The sequence below is a fragment of the Schistocerca piceifrons genome, chromosome 8, assembly GCF_021461385.2.
Source record: "Schistocerca piceifrons isolate TAMUIC-IGC-003096 chromosome 8, iqSchPice1.1, whole genome shotgun sequence".
Taxonomy (NCBI): domain Eukaryota; kingdom Metazoa; phylum Arthropoda; class Insecta; order Orthoptera; family Acrididae; genus Schistocerca; species Schistocerca piceifrons.
Genome location: NC_060145.1, coordinates 289,077,737 through 289,084,069, shown reverse-complemented (window position 1 = coordinate 289,084,069; position 6,333 = coordinate 289,077,737).

The following is a 6,333-nucleotide window of genomic DNA, read 5'->3' as shown; positions in this document are numbered from 1 at the left end:
TAGTTACTTTAAGTTAGATTAAGTAGCGTGTAAGCTTAGGGATCGATGACCTCAGCACTTTGGTCGCACAGCACTTACCACAACCACTTAACCAGAAAGTATCCTCGCTCGAGCTCAATCTCATCACGATGTATAAAATCAACTTCGGCTGAGAAGTGTACTGTTTAGTATTATCAGCTCAAAAAGTGATAGTCAGTGACACAATCGGCCACAGGAATTAATTATATTGCACGAAACTCTAATTTGTATTATAAGGAATGAAGTGATGTAGTAAGTACTTACGTGGTCATGTTGGTTACTGTGTATGAATGTTGATCCAAAGGAAGGTAGGTGTAACCCGGCTTCGGAATATTACCCATTCAACTTTTGTAACACGTAACGGACCATCAGTCTCAATGTTCCAACCCATCTGATGAATCTCCGTCAACAGTAATGCATGCTCTCACTCCATGAGGACGTTCGGGATTTTACCAAGAACATTGATATGCTGTCTGGCAATCAGTAACTGTACACCACCTCCTCTGCACTTCATGTAAGCCGGATTCTAGAAACTGTAACTATTTCATCACTCTTTACCAAACTAATCAATATTGGATCAAATGATAAAGCACTATCGTGTTTGAGTTACCATACCCACGACGAATATTCTGAAAGCAAATACACAGGGTTAGAACTTCAATAGTGGCAACTATTTATTTACAGCTCGTACAAAGTAGATAGGTGTTTCAAAGTTTTACTGACCTACAGAGTAGTCACCAGCATTGTGTATAACCCGCTGCCAGCGATGTGGAAGTCGTAGAATACTCTTAACAGTGCCAGTTGTGTTGACAGTTCGAGCGACACGGTCTATTGCCCGACGAATTTGTAGCAATTCTGAGGCGAATACCGTGAAGTCTTTCCTTCAGTTTAGAAATCGAGTTGAACTCACGATGGCTTAAGTCAGGGAAGTGCAGTACGTGGTATAGCAGTTAGTAGCCCCATCAGTCAAACAAACCAGTAACAGCTTGCACTGTACGTGCTTGAGCATTGTCCTGCAATCGATGGTCAGGTCCTGCAGAAAGTGTCATCACTTCTGTTTCTTAGCTGGTCGTAGGAAGTGTTCGGAAAATGTCGATAAACGACAGCGTCATATGCAATCAACCTAATACTGCTGCTCAGATTGTCTCCCAAATCGTTTGAATAGAACTACGCTCATATTCCGCACCGGAATAATAAATACTTCCTGTTGTAACATTTTATTCGTTGCCCTGAAACTGTCTACTCTGACAACTCGCAGTGTTGACTATTAGTCAAGGAAAAAATAGATTATCAATATCTTTGACGAACCCGAACATATCTGAGGTGAATTAGTTAAGCGCTTCACTCGTATGATCAAAAAGATAGAGAATATTTGGTGTGAGTTTCTTCATATTTCTCAAATCACTGAGGCCTAGAAAGACCTAAATACCGGCTACTAATTATATAAAACCGCCTGATTAACAGAAATCCGCTGGAACTGTTACAAAAGAAACAATTTATTTTCGCTTGACACGTTAACTAACTTTCTTACAATAAGAGAAGCGTAGCCAGCGAGAAATTTTGAGTGACATCTATATTACTCTTGTTGCCATGTTAAAATCTGTCTTCTTTTGCAACAGCAACGCGCAGATCACAGTCTGCACAAGATCACCTCACTAGCGTGCTAAGGCAGCAGTATGCCGAAACAGTGGCATATTAAATGAGGAACCGAGGACAAGTTAAGTCAATACCTTATTAAAAAATTAATTCTCGCTATAAAACTAAACGTGTAACTTCTTCACTTAATTTGTGACATAAAAAATTACATATATATATATATATATATATATATATATATATATATTGGTATATCACAGAAGATAAAAAAAGTTACTCATAATTACCCATCTGACAAAATGCTCTGTCTTTTGCGTGGTGTTATTAAGCAAAATCTCGTTTCACTATCTCGGGCCGTTTAGGAGATATGAGAGATGTTATGAATACTTAATTCTCACTCGCACGCGATCGCTACATACAGTCCATTTTGTTGAAACTGGACGTAGAAATTCTGCTCCTCTCTAGTTTGATGAAAAATTCAGTATGTTAGCTAATTTCATATGCAGCAATATAAGATCTGAGATACACTACACACAAATTCGTAACGACTCCTATTTTTGATTGAAAACAATTCAAATTTCGTGCAGTGATGTAAGTAGTCCCTAAATATCACAGTACGAGCAACTATGACCTTTAATGACAAGTGAGGCAGTTCGTCATAAAATAGCCGCAGAGTAGCCGACGTGAAAACCCAACCGCTCTGCCACACCAGCGCGCCAGCTACCGGCTTGCTGTAGACACGCAAGCAATGATTCGTTCACTAGATATGAGTGTATCCGCTACCATCGGCGCAGCCACCGTGTTGCTACTGTGTGCTACGCGGGTAATCTTCGCGCAAGTTCCAGCAGCCTCGCGCTGGTATCAGGTACGCGGGTTGCACACTGTGCCCTACGGTAACTGTGTGACTCTACTGGTCGTAGACAACCGATTGTGGGGGACAGTATTGTTGGAACAGCAGTGTTGGGTGGGCGTTAATTTACATTTTCACTTGATAAGTGATCTCTATTTACAGATGCTCTACAACTGCGCTACAGAGGCACAAACTGAATTCCTAGTCAAAACAAAATCATAAATTATACTATTTCTGTTAAGTGTAGCTGTAATGTGTGGGAGTATTAAAGCATACAGACGGGGCCTACTCTAGGGGCGGACAAGTAGGACATTGTCCGCTGCGCCAAAATTTAGGGGCGCCATTTTCGCCATAAGTCTGAGAAAAATATTAATACCAAAAAATTAAAAGAAAAGTTACTAATAAGAATATAACATGTATACTGTAGTCATGCGAGATGTTTCCGTCGCGTCGGTTACCTACACACTCATTATGATGATGTCTCTTGTTGCGAGGCCTGTAGCGGCGCGATCGAGAGCCTCCGTTTGATCTTCGCCGTTCCCTGCGGTGCCGAAGGCCTTGTCACTGTTCCGAGACAACATTGTCGCCGTTGTGTGACCTATTTTTATGTGACTCGCGGTAAAGCGAGTTGCAGCCGTACACCATTCGCGGTACGAAATACGCAAAGCACGTGTCCTACTCGTAATTGCCGCTTTTTTTAAAGGTAAATGCACCTATAACTAAGTGTTGTGTAGCTGGATAGACACTTGAATTCGTCCAAAAAAGTTGTTTAATGAATCGGTAAAATATTATCTCAAATTTTAAGATATTCTATACGTATAATCATTTATATTTCCGTTTTAATAAAATAATTTTTTGAATCAATACAAGAAGACATTTATTAAGTTCGTTGCTTCCATAAAACGGGCTTTATATTAATACACATGAACAACTGGACTGAATTAAATCTCTAAATAAACAGTTATACGATTATTTTTAATGAATATTTATAATTTGATGAAATATTCGTCATTGTAAAATACATATACAATACCACTAGAATTTCTTTAAGTTCATAGAGTACGAAAAATATTTTCCATAGGATACAGATATTTTTATGTTGATTGACGGGATATGATTATAAAGTTACTCTAATTACGATTTCAGCTCGTTTAGATTAAGGTAAACTTTATTGTTTTGTTGTATCTGTTATAATTTTCGGTACATAATGTGAGTTATGTGTGTGCCTTTTCGAGAATGTCTAGCAGTCAGTGAAAACTGTCTGGTCACCAGTACGAAAAAAATCGCCTTGGAGAGGAACGCGAAAGGTAAAAACAAGTTGGTGCATTGAAAACTTACATCAGAGCTGTACCAAAACAAATGCCGACTCCTACAATCCATAGTCCAGTCCGTTTATACAAGAAAATATGGAATCGTAAAAGGATGATAATAACAAACAAATGTCCCAAGTTCAATTCCGAATAACGACACTCTTACTTTATCTTTACCAGATGAAAGATTTGAAGAAAGTGACACCAATGTGACACCCACAGAAAGCGTCTTACAAACTTTGAGCCAGCTTCTTAGCAAATAATTGTAGCAGACAACGAAATAAGTTTTGTAGTGAGATAAGGTCCACCTAAACCGTTGCATAATTATAAATTTCCTTCCAGTGACACTGGTCGACATTTTAGCGCTAGTTATTATACACGAATTTTAAACAATGTACTCTCTTTCACCAAACAACGTTTACTGGTCCTGCTGCAAAATTTTCAGCTGTATAGTTAGTTCTCTTTCAAAGGAGGCTTTTAAAAGTTTGAAGCCCTCTGCGAAACCTCAATAGAGCTTGATGTTCCCGAAAATTGTATTCAGTTCAAAAACCATGGCTAGAAACAAACCAAAGTTAAAAATGTTATAAAATTAGACATGTGAACGCTCAAAGAATTATTAATGCTGAAACGAATCGTTGGAACGAGGTGCTTCTATGAATGGAAGTAACTACTAAAATGCTTGGTAAAAGTTATCTGGATTATCTGAGTACAAGCGACAAGTCCTTCGAGTACAATAAAGGTAATTTCTTAAAAATAGTTGACTTGCCAACTGAACTTGATCCCATTATGGAAGGAAATGTCCGCAGAGTGCTAAAGAAAGAAGGGACTGAAGCTCACTATCTCTGCAGATATATATAAAGGAGATAATAGATCTATATCAGATTTTAAAATCTCCTGTTACTAATGGAATAAAAATATCCAAATATTTTTTTCATAATTTTGGACTGTATTTCTGACATTAGTAATGTAGCGCAGATGCTACCTGTAATCAGGAATGTATCAATCAATAAATTAGGCGCTAATGATTAAATTAATATCAATTAAAGCTTTTTTGGGGTTCTTACCAGTTGAAAAGATGCACATGGAAAACTCATCTATTGTAATTGGGAACTAAATAATTTTCGTTTAGATTTGCAAGACATCAGAAGTCAGGGACAATAAGTCCAATATGATGGGCGATAAAGCAGAAGCGTAATCTAGAATTAAACAATATAATTCACAAGCTTTCTGTGTTCCATGAAATAGCCGCTCTCCCAATATTATTGTTAATAGTATGGCAAAGGCACCCTTTGAAAACTAATTCATTTAATGGTGATCAAAAAATATACTTATTTTTTGAGTATCTACCTTTCAATAGGCAGTACTGTTAAAATATGTTTAAGGTTCAGCTTTGAAACCATTGAGTGGCACTAGATGGGAGCCTTTCAGATCCCAACTGGTAGACATATGTGATACTTTGCAAAGCATTTACCAGAACCAAGAAATTGATAATTTAATAAAATATGAGGCCTTGGGTTTATTAAATTCTATTAAACGATTTAAGTATTGTTTATTAGTTATTTGGTACAGAATACTAAATTTTATTTGTCCAGAAATCAAGCTGATGCAGCAAAAGTGTGACCTAGCCTTTGTACCTGATTTTTTTACAAACTTGCGTAATATTTTCTATGACACTTCGATTGGATTCTTCCTCTATGAAACTATTATTGTTGCAAAAGATTACTGAAACTGATTTGAAGTCTAATTTTTGATCAACAATAACAGCACAACTACATAAGATGAACGAAAAGGAACATATCACACGAAGCACAAGATGAACCTGTCAGACATCCAAATACAATTATTTTCATTTCAAAATCTACCCACCACGAAATGCACTATATGTTCGAATTGAAGAACTTAGTAATCACAGTAATCATTTCAATTCTTATTTAATACATACATGTTTCAAATGCCATGTTGAAAGAAATAATAAGAATTAAGGATTTATTTTAAGTGATGGTTATTGTGTTGACAGAAATTAGTTAGAATTAGCAGAAGAAATTTCAGTACTATCTACACTTTTGGCCAAACAGCCTCAGATCTTCCTGTTGCTTTAAGAATATTGTTAATGATACCAATAACTCTAGCAAGTGGCAAATAGAGTTAAAATTAATTAAGAGCCTTTCTTGCATTCAACTACCACACAAAATCCATTAGATCTTTTTGTGAATTGAGCTTGATATTGCTGATCAATTAAATTTAAAAAAAACTGATTAGAAAGTCTGCAGAACTGAAATCAAGAATAAAACTTCGTGATTTTAGCGTATTTCATGTTACAGCATATTATATTCAAAATAATGGTATTTTAAAATGTAAAAAAATACATGGTTGCAATTTACAGGTAGGTTCAGGTATTTCTCAATTCTGTTTTGTACTGCTTGATTATCGGTGTCATTTTACATCATATGGTTTTTTCTCAATATATAGTTTTAATGAACTTTAAAGAAAATAATATATATATATATATATATATATATATATATATATATATATATTCTTAAGTGGGAACAATTTGTC